Here is a 21,228-nt window from a genome sequence, read left to right on the forward strand (position 1 = left end):
GGATCCTGGTCACAGATCAAAGGATGAAAAGTGCCTGTGGTCACTCACAAACCAGAGCACAGTACAAAACACTAGCAAATATACCTCTCCCTAGATCCAACTATCTCAGAAGAACCGAAAACTTACAGTTCCCTAGAGTTACCTTTGAAAACAGTTGTACAAAAAAAACCTTAAAGCTTAGGACAGTGGCCCCTCCACTTGGGAAGCAGAGTCCCACTTTAGCATAGACTTAAAAGTCAAGAAATGAACTGGAAAAATGAACAAACAGAAAAAAATATGACCACACGAAGTTACTATAGTGACAAAGATCAAAACATACACTGAGAAGAAGACAACAAAGTCAAAATTCCTGCATCTGAAGCCTCAAAGAAAAAATATAAATTGGTCTCAAGTCATGGAAGAGCTCAGAAATGATTTTAAAAATCAAGTAAGAGAGTTAGAGGAAAAACTGGGAAGAGAATTGAGAGTGATGCAAGAAAATCATGAAAAAAAAAGTTAACAACTTGGTAAAGGAGGCACAAAAATATTGAACAAAATAACACCTTAAAAACCAAAATAAGCCAAATGGTAAAAGAGGCACAAAAATCCAATGAAGAGAAGAATACCTTGAAAAGCAGCATTGACAAAATGGAAAAAAAGATATACAGAAATTCGCTGAAGAGAAGAACTACTTAAAAAGTAGAAATGGACAAATGGAAAAGGAATACAAAAGATCGCTGAATAAAATAGAACCTTAAAAGTTTGAATTGGGCAAGTGGAAGCTAATGACTTTATAACACATCAAGAAACAATAAAACAAAACCAAAAGAATGAAACAATTGAAGAAAATGGGAAAACAACTGACCTGGAAATAGATCCGGGAAAGATAATTTAAGAATTATTGGAATGCCTGAAAGTTATGATAAAAAAGAACCTTGACATCATCTTTTATGAAAGTATTAAGGAAAACTATTCTGATATTCTAAAACCAGAGGGTAAAATAGAAATTGAAAGAATCCACTGATCATTTCCTGGAAGAGATTCCAAAATGAAAACTCCCTGGAATATTATAGCCAAATTCCAGACCTCCCAGATCAAGGATAAAATACTGCAAACAGACAAATAGAAAAAATTCAAATATCATGGAGTCACAGTCAGGATCACATGAGATTTATCAGCTTCTATATTAAAGTATCATAGGGCTTGGAATATGATATTCCAGTGGACAAAAGAACTAGAATTACAACTAAGAATCACCTACCAAGCCAAAGCGAATATAATGCTTCAGGGAAAACATGGATATTCAATAAAATAGAGAACTTTCAAGCATTCCTGATGAAAAGACCAGAGCTGAATAGAAAAGTGGACTTTCCAGTACAAGATATAAAAGAAGCATAAAAAGTAAACAGGAAAGAGAAATCATAAGGGACTTGATAAGGTTAAATTGTTTATGATACTACATAGGAAAATTATTTTAACAACTCCTAAGAAAACCTTCTCATTATTAGGGCAGTTAGAAGGAGTATACATAGACAGAAAATAGAAGTGTGAGTTGAATGTGATGGTATGATATCTAAAAAAATAAAAATCAAATTAAGGGATAAAAAAGAAGAATGCACTGGGTGAAAGGGAAAGAGAGAAGTAGAATGGGATAAATTAATTGACATAAAAGAGACCTGAAAGAGATTTTAGAGTAGAAGGAAAAATGGGAGAAGTGTGGAGGGGAGCACATGAACCTTACTCTTATTAGAATTGGATGAGAGTGACTAAAATATGCATTCAGTTGGGTGTAAAAATCTATTTTACCATATAGGAAAGTAGGAAGGGAAGGGGAAAAGAAAGGGGATATAACTGATAGAAAGGAGGGCAGTTTGGGGGAGGTAAAAGTCAGAAGCAAAACATTTTTAAGAATGGACAGGATAAAAGGAGGAGAGAGTGGCATAAACAGGGGAAAGTAGGATGGAAGAAAATACAGTTGGTAATCATTACTGTGAAAAAATGTTTACAATGAGTTTCTCTGATAAAGACTTCATTTCTCAAACATATAAAACACTAAGTCAAATTTATAGAAATAAGAACTGTTGGGGCGGCCAGGTAGCACAGCGAGTAAGAGCACCAGCTCCAGTGTTGAGAACACCTGGAGATCGAATCCCGGGCTCAGACACTTAGCACCCACCCAGAAACACCTGGCGGTGTAACCTTGAGCAAGTTACTTAACCCCAATTGCTTAGGGGCGGCCAGGTGGCTCAGCGAGTAAGAGCACCGGCTCCAGTGTCGGGATGACCTGGATCAAATCCGGGCTCAGATACTCAGCACCACACCCAGAAATAACTGGCCGTGTGACCTTGAGCAAGTTACTTAACCCCAATTGCTTTAAAAAAAAAGAAATAAGAGCTGTTCCTCAATTGATAAATGATCAAAAGATATAAACAGGCAATTTTCAAATAGAGTAATCAAAGCTATCTATGGTCATGTGAAAAAATACTCAGATCACCTCCAGGCCCTATAGGTGACTCTGTGACATTTTGGACCAATTATTGGGAACAAACAGAAAACTCAAGCAAGAGCTGTTCCTTTCTCAGAAAATCTATACATATATACATATAAACCATGGAAACAGGTGAAACAGGTGCCGTGGAGCACTTAGAGCTTGGTCAGACTTTGAAGATGTCAAGGTCATCTACTGCATCCTGGGCCATCACCCACAAGCCAGCCTGAATTTTGTCTTGCCACTGGACATTGATACCTCTGGGAGAGAAGGTGAGGCTGATGACTCTGCCTTACTTATATCCAATTAATGAGCAATTCAAGATATCACCCATGATGTCAATGATCCTCTTGGAAAACAAAGAAATAAACAATAACATATAAAGATTATATATATGTAGACTAGACCCTGGGGCATTGCACAAGATATCCGATGACAGGATCATACACTCACTGCATTAGAGCTAAAGGGGACTTCTGAGGATATGTAGTCAACCTATTAATTTTACAGAGAAATAAACTGAGGCCAGTAAGAGGAAGTGGTTTAGCCAGTGACACACAGAGGGTCACGGATCTGGAGATGGAAGAGACTTCAGAGGTCTTGTCAAAACCACTCATTTCATAGAGGAGGAAACAGAGCCCAATATAGTTGACATAATTCAATTACAGTCATACAGCTGTTATACCAAAGAGCCAGGAGTTAAAAGCAAGTCCTCTGGCTCCCATTGCAGCTATCCCTCGTTGCACACTGAAAAAATCAAGACAATCTGAGATCAAATCCAGCCTCAGAAAGTTACTATCAGGGCAGCTAGGTGGCACAATGGATAGAGCACCAACCCTGGAGTCAGGAGGACTTGAGTTCAAATCTGGACTCAGACACTTACTAGCTGTGTGACCCTGGGCAAGTCACTTAACCCTGATTGACTACCTCCAAAAAAAAGGAGAGAAACTTCTTAGTTGTGTGACAGGCAAGTCACTTAACCTCTGCCTCAGTTTCCTAAACTGTCAAATTGGGATAATAATAGCAGCCACCTCCCAGGGTTGTTGTGAGAATCAAATGAGATGACATTTGTAAAGTAGTTTAGCTCAGTATTTCATTCATAGTAGGCACTGAATAAATGCTTCCTTCCACCCATCCTTCCTTCATTCCTTCCTTTTTTCCTTCCTTCTTTGAGTTCCACAGCACCTTTCTTACAACAATGCTGCAAACTTGACAATATAAATATTATCCATGCTCTTTCATATGAAAAAGTATGTCTCATGGAGGGCAAGTAACTTGCCCAATGTCACACAACTAGTGATTTGGTAGGAGCTTGGAATGGACCCTAAAGTAAGCATGGGATAACAGATGCAGTATGGGACTTGGGAGTCAGGAAGACTATAACATGATGTCCTGGCTATTGCTCCCCAAAATGTTGTTTCTCCACATTAGAATGTAAGCTCCTAAAGTGGCCACTAGGTGACACTGCAGTGGATAAAGCCTTGGGCCTGGAGTCAGGAAGACCTGAGTTCAAATCCCACCTCAGATACTTACTAGCTGCGTGACCCTGGTCAAGTCATTAAATCCTGGTTGCCTCAATTTCCTCATCTGGAAAATGAGCTGGAGAAGGAAATGGCAAACCACTCCAATATCTTTGCCAAGAAAATGCCAAATACAGTTACAAATGAACAGCAACAACAAAGGGCAGGGATCACTTCTCTTTTGCATTTGCATACCCAATACTAAGCATAGTGCTTGGCACACAGTAAGCTCTTATATGCTTCTCACCAATTCATTCATTCAGCTATCACTATTGCCATCTTGCTCCAAGCCCCAATGCTTTTTCTTTTAATGAAACTCATGATCAGAGTTGGAGAAGAGACCATTCTAGTTCCTTCTCCCTCTCTTCCTTACAATTTGCTTATGTGGTATCCTTTCCATCATTCCCCAGTTTAGAGTATGACAATGCTGCCTTCATGAAAAGATAATAAGCATCTGGAGGGCAAGGACAATGCCTATCACCACTTTTGCAGTAGGCAGAGCCCAATGTTTAATGCAGGAGATGCCCAGCAAATGTCTGCTAAATGAATGAATGGCTTACTCTTAAAACATCAGTAACAGGGAACAAAGGTAGCATGCTGTCTGACAGGTGCCTGGGGCCTTCTAAAGTACAGCGGGGAGAAGGGAGCTTTCCCTCTTTTTCATTGGAAACTCATTCCAAAACCAATGCTGGTGACAACATAAATGAAACGCATTTTTAGAATCCTTATCAAATGTTCAGTCACCAGCTCCATATAGAGTATGGCTTATTAAAAAGGATAAGAGGCGGATTATGTGATTCACATTGCCAAGGGGGGGCAGGGGATCACATTAAAATAGAGATGCTTTAATCTGTCACTCAGAAGGCATTGCAAATATATTTCCAATGAAAATATGTCTGTACATCAGGCCATTAATCAAGCAGCGCTCAACAACAGAAACACAGAAAGGATAGAAATTGGCTGCTATGATACTGTTTCAAAATTAAGTTCAAGGATATCTGAAGTCCTTCTCAGGGACTCTCAGCCCACTGGCTGCCCTACTAGCCATCAGAAGATCAGAGATTTAGAGAGAGAAGGGACCTTAGAGGTAAATGAATCCAACTTCCTCATCTGTAAGGAAACTGAGGCACACAAAGGGAAAGGGACTTGCCAAGGTTTGTGGAAGTAATAAGTGTTCGAGGTGAAATTTGAACCCCAAACTTGCCTAACTCTAGATCCACCACTCCATCTAGTTTACCATGCAGAAATCTAAGTATAAATTTAGTTACTGGATAACCATGGACAGAAAAGTCACTAAGCCTTTCTGTGCCTCTGGTTCCCTATCCATGAAACTAGGATTCAAATCCAGGCCTTACTGCTGTCCAAGAGGTGATTTTCAGGTACACCAATGCCACAAAGGAAAGTAACATACTTGATCTAGAGCTGTAAGATACTTGAAAGGCCATCTAGTCCTATCCCCTATCATTTTACAGAGGAGGAAACTGAGGCCCATGGAGAAGTGACTTGTTCAAAATCACCCATAAGGTCTAGAGCTGGAAGACACCTTATAGACCAGCCAGTCCAAACCCTTCCTTTTACAGATGAGCAGACTGAGATTCTAAGTGACTCAGTCACGCTCACAAAGGTCACACGGAGGTCAAGGAAGGATTTAAACACAGGCCCTCTGACCCCAAATCCAGAGTTCTTCTGTCTATTCCATGCTTCTCAATAAGCCATAATTTCACTGGCATGCAGGTTCCCCTCCAAATGCAGATCACAAACCTTCCAATGTTTTTGTAGACAGTGGTAGAGTTTCTGCAGTCACAAAATTCTATGCCCAGGTGACTGTCATTCTTTTTTTTTTGTTTTTTTGGTAGGGCAATTTGGGTTAAGTGATTTGCCCAAGGTCACACAGCTAATTTTTGTGTTAAGTGTCTGAGGTCAGATCCAAACTCAGGTCCTCCTGACTCTAGGGCCGGTGCTCTATTCACTATGCTACCTGGCTGCCCCTAAGGTGACTGTCATTCAGAGGATGCACTTAGCCAGGTATATCACCCAAGAATGATGAATGAAAAAGCATTTGCTAGGTATTTACTTTGTGCCAAGCATGGTGCAAGCCAAAGCCACCCAAGCACAAGCCACATAGTGGGTCATGAGGCCCATACCAGGGACCTTCCTTCTCAGCTTCATGCAACCTGCTAACATCTCTTCTTCAAGGTCTGCCCTTTGAGAATCTTCTGGGCTAAGAGACAGTGTCTCGGCCGATAGCCAGGATCAATGATATAGAAGCACATGGAGCCCTTAGACTGCAGTGCACTATATATAATTTCAAGGTAATAGTATTACAGAAATCTATATTTGTGCTTTACAATACAGCACTTTCAACTTTTCAGACAGGAGAGTGCCACAGAAAGCATTATGGAAATCGAGTTAACCAAAGATACACTTTTTACAAAAAATACTTGCAATTTGTACTGCATACACCCACATTGTTTGTAGAAAACTGTAAAAAGGTGAGAATCCTAACCAATTCCTAACCACTCAGTTCATTTACTTCTCTATGGAATTAGCAAAAAGTCCAGTAGAATAGTTTAGCTCATTAAGAGCCTTCCTATAGAGAAATGGAGAAATGATTAGCTCAGCCTAAGCTCCACAGAGATATTAAATAACCAGCTAGGTGCTGAGCCCAGACCGTATCACCCCCAGTAAGTTTTCACACTGAAAACAATTTCAAGTTCTTAAGATGCAATGTCTTCCTTCGATTGGGAAAGAATGAATGCTCAGTGGTAGACGCTAGATCCGCTTCATGGAGAACACAAATGAGTATGTTTTGATCTGCTCCGCCAATTGCAAAGTTTCCCAACTGCCCCTTGTACAAACAAGACTCAGACCTCACTTCAAAGAGCTTTCGGTGAAACACAACTGGTCAAGTGTCTCATGGTATTTTCAAAGGCTTTGTTCAAAATAAAAGATCCAACTTTAAGCTCTGTTGCAAGTGGACTTGCAAACCCCAAATGGCATGCCCATGCCAAAGTAAAGACTTTTTTTTTTAATCAAAGCATCTTTGAAGAAAGAAAACATGAAAATATGTATTATATAAAGCAGGCTCTGGCTTCCAAATGAATTCTAAATCTTCAATCGAGTGTTTGGCTTTCAAGCAGAGACTCTACAACAGGGGTCAATTTTATCCATTTATGACTGACTCTGATTCAGCCCTGAGTAGTTTATCTGTACCCCTGAGATATTAAAGCAACAAGAGAAAGGCCTCCTGTGCATTGGTGGGAGCCCTTATGGAGGATTTGGGGGGTAAACATGGATGAGGATCACACAGGATAAGAAAGTGTGAGGCCTTTTAATCTGCATTGGTTGAGGGAGACCCCACAACTGAAGAATTCAATTCCCAAAGCCTCTCTCTCCATATTAGCTAAATACTCCAATCTATGACAGCTACTGAATCATCCTACCCCCAGATTCTAGGTCATAGAGAGGGATCCTTTGAAATGACTTCTTTCCTGAGTCAATTTATGAGTCAAGAAACACCTGTGTAGCTCCTGTTATGGAGTCGTCTTTCATAAGAGAACTGATGCTACTAAGTCCAAAAGCCAGAATACCCTGAGTACATAGGTGCTCCTTTATGCTCCTCCAGTAAGGTCTTTCTCTGATTATCTCATTGTGGCATAAAGATGATCCTAGGGTCTTGAGGTTATGCCAGTGGAGAGTGAGTTCTGGTTGGTTCTACCAAGTTAGAAGGACTTTAAGGGCAAGCCCAGTAATGGACTATATGTTTCTCATCTGAAGACCAACTTAGCTAAATTCAGAGGGAGGCTCATCACCAGGATGGCCTTAGGGAGATACATTTTTTCAGCCTGACTAGGAGTAGAGAAGCTTAGCAATATATAATAGCCTATCAAGGATGAATTGGGTGGGGGGAGTTGAAAACAATTCTCAAGAACATCTAGGCGGCTAGGTAGAACAGTGGGTACAGGGTTGGGCCTGGAATCATGAAGACCAGAGTTAAAATCCAAACTCAGAAACTTACTAGCTATGTGACCCTGAGAAAGGCACTTAACTTCTGCATTCCTCAGTTTTCTCAACTTTAAAATGAAGTTAATAATACCACCTACCTCCCAGAGTCGTTGTGAAGATCGAACAACATAATATTTGTAAAAAGCACTTAGCACAGTGCCTGACACATAGTAGGTGCTCTAGAAATACTTACTACATCCATTTAATAAGATTTGGGGGATCTGATTACTGGATGAAGTATCCATCACTGAAAAAACCCTATAAGCATCTACAATTTTAAGTAATTCAAAAGTATTTGCCAGACATGGAATCTGCATGAGCTGCCCTCAACCTATAGTTTCAGGCTCATCCCTGTACATGTACTGTATGTTGTCATCAAACTGAACTTTTCAACATTCATCAAACTCTTCCATGTTTATCACATCACTTCTTTTCTCAACTTGATTCCCTCCACTGACTTCCATCTCACCTCCAACTAATCCTAATCCAAATCATGGCGGAAGCTGAACTCAAAGTGACCTTCCAATCAGAAGTGATCCCTCCCTTCTTCTGAATTCCCATTGAACTTGTTTTGTACCTTTCTTAATGTTTTTATTACATTCTCAGTCATAATATTTGCTTTTCTTGACCTCAACTAGTTTCTTGAGGATAAAGACCATCTCATCCACCTTTTCATCCCTTACACCAGACATTGTATCAAATTCAAATAGAAACAGAGGTCATTAAAGCACAGATAAGAATCCATGGTGGAGGAGGGGTTCCTATCAACTTAGTTTTAAGATGTAATATTATCTATGTCTTATTGTATTTCCAGCTATTTTGTTAACTATTTTCCAATTGCATTTGAATCTGGTTCAGTGGAACTTGGGAGTGTTATGGGCCTTATGTCACCCAGGAAGCATGTGTTTGAAACCTCTGCCCTATAGCCCCAACTCAGGAAAATGAGGTTAATCCAAACAAAGTAATATGTCAAGTAATGTAAATAAAGGTCTTAGAGAATGAAGGCTTGCTTTAATGCATCTGACAGCAAACACTCCCACTTAATGAGAAAAGAGAAAATGAATCTGAAAAACTTGCCTACTATCTCCCTCACCCAGGAAAGGCAATAGAATCCTTAACAGTTAAGTAGTATTTCTTCAAAAGAAAAAGTATGAACTACACTAACCATTTGAAAGAAAGACAATTAAACAACCAGTTAATGTCATCTCATAACCATAGTATTACCAAAGTTGACAGATGATGAAAGTGGTGTATGTCAGAGAGGATATAGGAGAGCAGGCACACTAATACACTCTAGGGAGAGATGGATATTAGTCCAACTATTCTGAAATAAATTTAAAACTATGCTATAAAAGTCACTAAATGATGCCCTTTGACCCAGTGATGCCATAATGAAGCATATATCCCAAGGAAGTAAGAGACAGATGGAAAGGGCACATATACTAAAAATAGACATAGCAGCACTTCTCTGTAGTAGCAAAAAATAGAAAGCAAGCAGGTATCCATCAATTTGGAAATGGATGAGCAAACTGATATTTAGAATTTATTTTGCCATAAGAAATAACAAATATGAAGAATTCAGAGAAATTTGAGAAGACTTATATGATTTCATATGGAGTAAAGTAAGCAGAACCAGAAAAAGATTTTATATTATGACCAAATAATGTAAAGCAAATAACACTGAGAGATTTTAGAATGCTAATGAATGCACAAACCAATCAATACTTCAGAGGATTGTAGGTGAAATAGGGATGCCACCTCTTGACCAAGAGGCCCACATTTTCAGACATAACCAAGACATTGACTTGTTTTCCTGGCTATGCTTATTTGTTACAAAAGAGGATTTTATTGCAGTGGGTGCATCGAGGCAGTCAGTACTTGAGTCATAGCAGGGATGTAAACAAAGAAAAGAACATCAGTATAATATTTTTGAAAGAAAAAAAAAGAGAAAGTAGATGGAAAAGTAATTCAGTTGATTATAGATGTATTCAGACTCTGCTAACTGAGCTTCTGGACTGAACTATCATAAGCAAATTAAATTTTACTGTCTCTATGTAAGGCAAGATTAGGCCTTGGACAAAGAGACTGTCCCTTTGTTATCAAGTATTTGTATATGCAATGATATTTTGTAGTGGTAAGCATACCAAAAAGCCAGGACATTTCATTTTTAGCATTCAGGCTCGAATAAGAAATGTAAAAAGCCAATAATGGAGCCTTTACAACATTAGACTTCCCTCAAAATGACATTATGATAGTCAGAACAAGAGAGACTCTGCTGAGCACTTGAATATTCATTGGAAAGGACATTTAATATGCCCTCCTTGGTCTAAGGATAAGAGGACCTTAATAAGATGAAATTTCAGTAGCTGGTCTTTTTGTAACTCTTGCCAAAACAACATTCATTTCCATGAAGGGAGAGGGAATACTTGGAGTAGACAAAGGAATGGAGAGAGGTCCAGTTCGAGATGCCGTTAGATCGGTGTTTTGGTGGAATGGTCATTGCAGTTTCATAAAAACACCATTTCTTTTTTTCCCAATATATGTTTACTTATTTCACTAAATATTTTTTAATCACATGTAAAAAATGTTAACATGCATTTTTTAAAATTCTGAGCTCCAAATTCTCTCCCTCCTTCCCTCCCCTCACCCCTTCCTGAGATGGCAAACAATTTGATATGTTATGCATGTGCAGTCATGCAAAACATATTTCCATAATTGCCATGTTAACCAAGGTAAATAAATAAAGTTTTAAAAAAAGTATACTTTAGGGCATGGTCAGTTTTATAGATCTTTGGGCATAGTTCCAAATTGTTCTCCAGAACAGTTGGATTAGTTCACAACCAGTAACAGTTGATTATTGTCTCAATTTTTCCACATCCCCTCCAACATCTGTCCTTTACCTTTTCTGTTGTATTAGTCAATCTGTTTACATTTCTCTAATCCATAGTGATTTGGAGCATTTTTTCATATGAATAGATAGCTTCCACTTCTTGTTCTGAAAACTGCCTGTTCATATCCTTTGACCATTTATTAATTAATGAATGACTTGCATTCGTATAAATTTGACACATTCTCTAAATATTTGCAAAATGAAACCTTTATTAGAAAACCTTGCTGTGAAAATTTTTTCCAGTTTCCTGATTTCCTTGTAATCTTACCTGCATTGGTTTTGTTTGTGTAACACCTTTTTAATTTAATGCAATGAAAAATATCCATTTTGCATCCCATAATTCTCTTTATCTCTTATTTGATCATAAATGCTTCTCTTATCCATAGATCTCACAGGTAAAATTTTTCATGCTCTCCCTAATTTGCATACGATATCACCCTTTATGTCTAAATCATGTACCCATTTTCACCTTATCTTGGTATATAGTGTGATATATCAGTCTATACCTAATTTCTGCCAACTGCTCTTTAGTTTTCCCAGCAGTTTTTGACAAATGGTGAGTTCTTAACCCAAAAGTTTGGATCTTTGAGTTTAACAAACACTAGATTCGTATGGTCATTTACCACTGTGTATTATATACCTAATCTACTCCACTGATTCGCCACTCTATTTCTTAGGCAATATCAGATTGTTTTGATAATTATCACTTTGTAACATGGTTTGAGATCTGGTAGGGCTAGGCTACCTTCCTTCACATTTCTTTTCATTAATTCCGGTGATATTCTTCATCTTTTTTTCAGATGAATTTTGTTATTTTTTCAAGTACCATTAATTAATTTTTGGTAGTTTGTTATGGCACTGAATAAGTAAATTGATTTAGGTGGAATTTTCATTGTTATTACATTGGCTCAGCCCACCCTTCTGCAATTAATAGTTCTCTACTTGTTTAGATGGGACTTTATTTGTGTGAAAAGTAGAGAATGCTATTTGAACAATAGTATTGCCAAATCTGTGCATGAACTTGGAGGCAAATTGCCAAAGTGAAAGCTCAGGAATTTGACTTGTATTCCTGGCAAAATCCTAGGAAGCATAAATGAAGAGATGTTTAGTGACCACCTAGAAAAAGAAGCAACCATCCCATCTAGTCTAACCATTCCATTTTATAAAGGAGAAAACTGACTCTTAAAAAGGTAAAGTGACTTGTCAGAGGTCACACAGGGAGTAAAAAAGGCAGGCTTTGAAACCAATTCCTGATATTTCAAAATCATTGTATCATTCAGTCACAGACCTGTACTTACTGCCTTCTCCAGCATGGCAAGGCCTGCTAGAGTCTACTTACATAGACTTTGAGAACCCAAGATCACCCTTCATGCTACAGTGATCTGTGAAGGGCTTTAGTAAAAGATACTTTAAATAACTTTTAAAAATATATACTGCATTGCACAAAAATTCCATGTGAGGTTTTATTTAGCACCTTATGGGATTTTATCATCTCAGCAAATTCTTCCTTACTCCCTATGTAATAGCCTAGCTTATTTTAATCTTAAATATTGATTTTAAAAAGTTAATTGGACAAACGTCTTTAAAAGCAGCCTGGCTTATCAATCATTCAGTTACCCTGACATTCAGGGAAGTAAGAACTCCAAGATGCTTTAGAAGGGCAAGTCTTGTTTCTTTATTTTTGTTTTAGTTTTTCATCATTGATGTGATACTAGGTGGTTTGATTGCATACAGAATTCAGTCCCTTTCCCTATAGTGGTCAAGTGAGATAAAAAGGGCAAAACATGAGACATACCAGTGTGTAACATTATACTCCCCCAAATAGTTTAGGGAACATCAGTAATAACTTATAGTCCATGGAAAAGCTAAACTAAGCTCACTAATAGAATGATTAAGGAAGTGGTTCTGAACTGTATCATATGAGACGTGTTTCTGTGCTTTATCAGTGGCCCATTGGAAAACACCACTGCCCCAAATCTCATAAAGATTAAAAGTAAAAAGAGATTACTTCTCATGTGATCTGTCCCTACATTACAAATAGCAACTTATATATCCTTATCACTCAGTAATAGCTTTTGTATCAATTATCTCATTTTCAACTTATGACTACCTTCCCACTCCAGTTTACCCCACAGCCAGTCAATGAGAACTACTTATGGTGTGTCTACCAGGTACCTCACACTGTGCTCTGGGGAACACAAAGACACATATACCTTTTCCGATAATGTGTGGTAATGGGAGGCAATCGTGTGAAACCATGTACCCATGTATCCGGTAACCCATTCTCTTTTACACCTAAGTTTAACTATGACTCAATGGGGAGCACTTGGGCTTCAAAACTAACAAGAGAAAACCATTTTTCATGGAAGGTTATAAACTGTGTACTATCACAGATAAAGGCTGTTATAGTGCTTTTGGAACCATTCACCATGTTCATATAAATATATATAGATAGATACATATATGTAGTAATTAGGGAAGAAATAGCATGCAACATTTAAGAGAATGCAGTGATTTGATGCACACTGTTTATGTCTCTAATATGTATCCAGCAAAAAATGGGGGGAAAAGTAAAATAAGTATCATTTATCTGAAACCAAAGACTATTTACCTGAAAGTACCTAATTAGGATGCATGATTTCAAAAGATATTGTTACAGGGAGAAAAAAAAATCAGCAAATTTGAATATTTTGCTCATTTGCCATATATCATTTCTCAAAACAATCCCATTCAGATCTAATGATTTGTGAAATTGTATGTTTTAAAAAATACTTAAAATCTTAACAGCACAACCAGACATCCTTAAATAAGTATTTGCTTGTGTCCCAGGCTCATTCAAAATTTAAAAATGCCCCATTCATTTTCATAAAATGTATTAAGGGTTGATCTTTCAGGCCTATAATTCTGATCATGGAGTTTCACAACAGAGCATATTATACAGGTATATCATGGTAAACTACTACTGAGATATGCAAGCAATATGCAAATTCGATTTTAGTACATATTGGCAATTAGTCTCATCTGTGTAGGAGCTGGAGGGCTCTCCTGTCAGACTTCCACAAGGGAAACTGAGTCAGCAAGCTTTTAGAAGCAGGATTGTAAGAGCATGAACTCAGGGCAACGATAAAGCCATGTGAGTGGTTGGGAGACAGTGGTGAGATTTGGAGAGCAGACATGGAATTCTGTTCTTCTTTATTCTCTTTCTGATTTCTGGAAAGAAAGACTGATGGTCTGCCATTCTGTTCCTTCCCTGGGGGTAGGATCAGTGAGAGGGGGCCACATCTGGGCCCTGGCTGCTTGCAGTAGCAATTACCACCAAACCACTGTAGCCCAAGGTAGGAGAAAAGGAGGAGGAGCTGGGAAAGATCCTTGAGAATTGTGCTGGCCAAAGCAAAGGATATGGAGTGAAAATGAGATCATGTGGTGGTATTGAGGCATACAAACCAGCTGAGCCAGAGCCAGAGTGGGAATAGACAACCAGTTGCCATGAAACTGCAGCAGCTGGAGAGATGTGGATGAAAGACGGGTCCCAACCTCTGGTGCTTTTTCTATTTCCCCATTATGTACATAGCATTGATCCTGGTAGGTTCCAAATGTATAGTTTCTGCCCTTAACATTTTCCATGATCTACAAGCTTAGAGGAAGTGTGTTCAAGAGGCAGGGAAAGCACTTGGGGGAGTCCTCTAGAAGAGGGGAACATGTGATCACTGGCTTGGCAGTTTGATTTTATCATGTTTTTATAAACCATGTAGCCACAGTCTGCATATCTTTGATGGGGGGCAGTCAGAACAAAGGAAGGTTCCCAGACACAGTATGGAGGGGAGCGACTGTGGATTCCTTATTATTTTCTGATAATTTGGAGCCATATTTACTCCTCACCCAAGATCAATATTGAATCGTTGCCAGCTGCCACAGGCTATAAAGCTCGACACAGTGGGAGGGCAAGGTAGGATAAGAGTTTGGATGCTGACTCTGCTCTGGAGAGTGGTGGGGATGGTATATCTCTGGTGGGGGTCCTGCACAGGTGCACTGGATACAAGAAGGAAATGACATGGCTGATGACTTGAGCATAGCTCTACATGATGTCCAAATAATATGCTTTACTCAATCGGTTGGTTAGTCAACTAGCACAGTGCTTGGCAGATTGTAGGTACTTAATAAAAGCTAGTTGACTGTTTATTTAATTATTAATTCAAGTGACAGTCTGGTGTGTGTGTGTGTGTGTGTGTGTGTGTGTGTGTGTGTGTGTAGGCTTGCAAGAAGCAAGACATGAGCTAGGCATGGGCTGCTATCACTGTTGCAACACGGTAGGTGTCTCTTGGGACACCACCCAGGCACATATGCAGCCTCAATCATTTACTGTCACACTGGATGCTCAAACTACACAGTCACACAATAGGAATCTTGCTACATGGATTTTTTTTTCAATTCTAAGTATTTTTGGAATCACAGTGACTGCTGACAAGCTATTTATCTCCATCGATTTTATAAATTTGCTTAAGTGCCTCCTTTCCTTTTCAAGGGGTTATATTAGTCACAGAATTAATTGCTGCATTCCATTACTCATGTTGATACATATATTATAAACATATACATGGATGTATATGTATGCGGCAACATATCTTTAGTAATTACACAACAGGCTGCAAGTAACTGAAATATGAATATTGCCCATTTGTCCCACCGTGCTTTAGATCCGCCACACGATTGTTAATGCTCACAACAGCGCAGTAATTGAATTACAGAACATTAGCTGCATGATTATTATGATCATAAACTGCTATAAAACAGAAGTCCATGAAATAAAATCCCAAACTCTGAGTTTATAAAGCAATGCTACAACCTAGCTTTCATTCTTCCCTCTGTACCCCATGTCAAGCAAAGTCCACCTCCTAACGTTCAAAATGCACTCAGCAATCACCCATTGGGACTGCTCATTTCGGGATGCTTGAGCTCTTAAATGTCAGAGCTAATGACTCCCCGACAACTCCCAGGCAACAGGGAAAAGAATACCTGCACTCTGCTTCCTAAATTGTTTCTTCGAGACAGGGAAGCCAGTACCATTAACACTCACTTCCCTGGGTCAGTCAGGTAATATAGTACTTAGGGAAAATGAATATTCTAAGTAAAAGTTAGTCTGCATACTTCCAATGGATCGCAGATTTTCTTTAAAAAATATTTAACCCTCAAATATATTTCATGCATAATGGATCTAATCTCATTTTCCTTTGCAGATTCAAAAAATATTTTGAGATATTAGTCAGTATAGGGGGTATTTATATCATTTTCACTATAAACCAAGAAACCAAGGCTTCAAATTATTTGAGCTAATTGTTTCGATTCTGGGAACTGATTTTACATATAGGCAAACTTCCATTACAAAACTTTCTTGAAAATGCATTGCTGAAGAATTGAAAAGTAAGGGGGTACCCACCAATTGGGGATGGCTAAACAAGTTGTAGTATATGAATGCTATAGGATACTATAGTGCTATAAGAAATGACAAAGGGGTTGGTTTCAGAAAAAAATGTGGGAAGATTCATATGAACTGATGCAAAGTGAAGTGAATGGAAACAGAAGAACAACTGATACAGTAACACCAATATTGTAAAGATAATCAAGTCTGAAAGACTTAGTAACTCTGATCAACCCAAAGACTAACCACAATTCTAGAGGACTCATGGTGAAACATGCTATCCTCCTCCTGATAGAGAACTGATAAACTCAAGAATGTAGATTGAAGCACATTTTCTTTGATTTCTTACTTGTTCTTGTTCCCTACCGCTCTGGAACTTGGGTAAAGCAGAATTTTGTTTTGCATGTCTATGCATATTTATAATGTATTTTACTTTTCTTCCCTTCTCAGTGGGTGGGAGAGGGGGAGGTAGGAGGAAGAAAATTTGGAAGTGAAAATCAAATAAAATTCAACTAAAAAACAAAAGTCAAAAGAAAACGTATCACTAAATCTGTACACATACATGTAAGGTGCATTTGCAATTTTCATTTAGTAATAGCAACTTTGGTTTCTTTAGCACTACCTCCACAACAGGACAAAGACCCTCACTGCCCACCAATTCAGAGGATGCATAGCAAAGCTCTTTCTGAATGAGGCAATGATTAGGAGGAATGAAAGTTTTTCCCTCCCTTCCTATTTGTCTGAAGATTCAAATCAGTCCCCTCCAACCCCTAAATCCCCAAAATAAAGCAAACACAATAATTCAGGTTTGATATGTTCCTTCCCTTTTGCCTTGATTGCCTATCCTCCAGTATTAAAGCTGCAGATCATTTGTGGTGAATCAAAGCCTAACAGATTACTCATTGCTAATTAAATAGCCTGATTCTGTCCACTGAAGCTAATGCATTAAAGTATTTAATGTTTGTTTGGTAAACTGCTTTACTAAATGCTCCTTTGACTTTTATTGGTAATAAACATTAAGCATTTATGGCCTGTGAAAGCAGCTTCCCATCTAGCTTATGCTGTTACTATTTACAGTTTGTTAATGAAATACCATTAACTTCCCTCGAACCCAAAGTTGTTTTTGTTCTCCTCTTTAACTTTTATTATATGATGCAAGGAAGAAGCATGCGATGAGATGCCCGTGAACTGTGCCTGTAGGGGTGGTTCCTTCTTCAAAAAGAAGGGAATGCCTTTCTAAAGCAAATGCCCTTCAGGCATCCCAATTCAAGTTCATGTAGCAGGCTGATTTCCCCTGACCCCATCTGCTTTCATTTCCCCCCTTGATGACCCATCCTTCAACTACATCCTGTGCCCACTCTATGGGGCCTTCCTCCTATGTTTGAGTACCAAAGGTAGAGTTAAGGAGCTCTGTACATTTCCGGTCCTTCAGGAAATAGCATAGATAGTACAACAGGAGAACTTCTACTCAATTGGATGAGTCTTCTCAATTCACTTGACTCTACTTACAGGATATAGATCTTTGTCAGAAAGAGGAGCCTTATATGGAGCTAAATATATGCCATGACCTCTTGCTGGGACATATACACCTTGCAGGGAAAATTCAGTGTATTTCTAAGTTGTCAACAGTAATTGGGGTCATGTTGGAGATGATTGGCAACTGAGGCTCAGGAGAATGACCTTTGATTTAGAAAGGATACTCCCTCTGTAGACCATGAAAGTAAAGTTCTACCCTCTTTGAGGCCCTCTTTGCCTTGGGACTTTTGGCCAGGGTTTTCATTCCCTTTGCCTTCTAGCAAGGATAGGAGGAAGGAATTTCTGTCCTTTCCTGTCCCATTTCTCCTCCCCAGAAGAGTGGGGCGCAATGGGAACTTTCAAAAGAAGCACATGGCAGGAGAGTTGTGTGTTTAACTAGGTGAGCCTAAGCCCAGATCTTGAAACACTGATCTTAGTCTTGCTTAATTCTGTTTATGGGCATAGGCCAGTGACTAGTAATCCTGATAAATGGATATTTCCAGTCTTTGCAGTTTCCTCCCAAGTCAAGGTTCCGAGGTTCTAGAGTTAGGGGCTGATGCCCAGTAGGAAGAAGATTCCCTTAGTAGCACACTTCTCGGAGAACAGGACAACTCCTAAGATCAGCCTTCACCTGAAGAATTAAAGAAAGGCATGCCCTGGCAGGTCAGCAGAATAAACCTTGCCATAGCCTCTCCCTAACTGCTGCTATTGGGATTGTTGGGAGAGTGCAGGCCCGAGGTAAAAATAAAATTTCTATTTAGCAGGACCACAAAAGGTCTTTTACCTTCCAGGAGAACTATAGTGAATTTAATAAGCTACTTAAGTATCTTATCTGTTTCTCTATTTGTTCATGCATGCCTGTGAATTGCTGGAGTTTTATGAACTTTCTGTGGTAGAAGACAAACAGCTGTCCTATGACTGATATCCATATTGTACACTGAGTGCTTTCATGGGAAAGGATCCTGCTACCCACTTTTGAGGGATACCTAAGGCATAGTCTTATTGAAGCTTTGTTTCAGAAATGTCCCTACTATGTTCCTCAGAGGTGGGAACAGAATCAGAGAGAGAATCTGAAGCTGTTTGGGGTCAGCCCCTCCAGAATGGACTATATCTATATATATCTATAGATATATATCCCCTTATATTATATATAATATTATATTATATACTGTAAATATATAATCTAATAAATATATAAAACACTGGACAAAAGTCCCAAGGCAAAAAGGGTCTTAAAGAGGGTGCAACCTTATTTTTATTGGCTCCAGAGGGAGTGTACTTCTTATCTCCTTCATTTTAGAAAAGAGGAAACAATTGAATTGACTTGTGTAGGGTCATGCAGATAAGAAATGATAGGGCCAAGATTCCAACCCAGATCCTCTGACTTCAAATTCACTTTCCTTTCTGTGGTTCCTCACTGCTTCCCCTTAGAAGCTTTTTACCTTACCAATATGGAGACCATTCTTCTGGCTGGCTTCCTTCAGGATATAGAGTAGTTTCTCTTTTGGAGTGGGGAGAGGGCACCTTCCCACCAAATACCGTGGGCTATATGTGGCCATGAACTCCCACCTACTCAGGTGCCCCAGTAGGGCTAGAGCTGAGTGCTAGGCTCAGGCTCCCTGACCCTAGCTATGCTTCCCTCTTTCAACCCATGCATTTGGAAAAACTACCCAAGGCTGAGTGGAATGCACTGACGTAGCCTATAACATCGTATGCTAAATGTATTTTTGTTGTCGTTCAGTTGCTTTTTAATCATGTCTGACTCTTCATGACCCTATTTTGGGTTTTCTTGGCAAAGATCCTGGAATGGTTTGCCATTTCTTTCTTGACCTCGTTTTACAGATGAGGAAACTGAGATAAACAGGGTGAAGTGACTTGTCCAGGGTCACAGTTAGTAAGTGTCTGAGGTCGGATTTGAACTGAGGAAGATGAATTCTCCTGACTTCAGGCACAGTACTTTATCTACTGTGCCACCCAGTTGCCCTCATTAATGATTACAAATCACTTAAAGAAGAAATAATTTGTACTGATTAGTGGCACTCAGTTAGAATCTCAGTGTCCCTACCCCCCTAAACTCTAAGTCTGTTAATTTCTGTGAGAGTTACCAATCTGTATGGCATCATTGGGAGGAGTTTCTACACTAGAACCTCCCCCCACAGCTTTGGACAGCACATGCTCATTAAAGAGTTCAAAGGAAGCTTTAAACCCCCCCTCAGGTATGGAAAAACAAAGCTATCCATTCTCTGTCCTCAAATACTATTTGAGAAATTTGTCCCTGCTTTGTGTTACTGTCTAGCAGAAGAACTTCCTTTCTGCATATTACATAAATCACAGGTGGACATAGACTTTTTTAAACCAAAGATGAGAGCCAAGAAAAACATGTATTCCCTCTTCTCCTAAATTTATATGATAAAGGGGCCAGAGATACTTGTTTCTAATTTTTATTTCAAGCTAAGATGGGAATTTGAAGGAACAGAAGGCAGGAGATACAATTTTGTTCCCCCTTTCTGAGGGGCTGTAATGTAATGCCAAGCAAAGGCAACTTCCCAAGGTTCAAAATACCAGCATAGGTGCTCTCCATTTTATTCAGTGACCAACCAAGAACAGAGAAGATTAAAACATGACATCATTCCAAAATACAGCATTTACTAAGTGTGATTAAATAATCTCCAAGGACTACCCCACCCCAGGACTTCCAATCATTCAATCAATTACAAAGTCTCTGTTCTAAATGCTTCTCCACCCCTAGGCTATACCTTAATTAAGTCCACCACAAAGCCCCTCTTCTCAAATGGAGATTAGTTTCCAAACATAAGGTCAAAAGTTCCCCACCCCTGGATCACAATTGAATCTACCCCAGAGTTACATCAAGTTTAAACACAGCACTTAATACCCAAATGGAGGTCTTTTCTTCATCTTGACACGAGGCAAGTTCTCAGCAATCTTAGTTCCTGGGGAGACAAGGCTTAGCAAGGCCATAAGATACATTGCCAGTCCCTTCATCAATTCATCCTCTGTCTGCAGAACAGTCCTAGAACCCCTGAACACATTAGCAAAGCCCTCTCCCAGGATTTCTGTAAACATACAACAAGAAAATCCTTCTTCAGGGCTTCTGAACCAACAGAAAGGCTCCCAGACCCCTGCAACAACAGCACTGTCCTTCACCAGTGGACAGTATTCACTCTGTCTGCAGGACAGTCTCCAGACCCCTGCAACAACAGCACTGTCCTTCACCAGTGGACAGTATTCACTCTCTGTCTGCAGGACAGTCTCAGGGCTTCTTAGTGAACAGCCAGGTTCCAGGACTTCTTCAACAAAAGGACTGTCTTTCACCAGTGGACAAATCTGGCAAAATAACATCAAAACAGACAGACAAAGTACCAGCAAAACAGCCATGTCTCCTCAGTCCTTGGCA

This window comes from Petaurus breviceps, unplaced genomic scaffold (genome assembly GCF_028583685.1).
Source record: "Petaurus breviceps papuanus isolate PSGF00001 unplaced genomic scaffold, PetGlider_PUasm1.0 90881, whole genome shotgun sequence".
Lineage (NCBI taxonomy): Eukaryota > Metazoa > Chordata > Mammalia > Diprotodontia > Petauridae > Petaurus > Petaurus breviceps.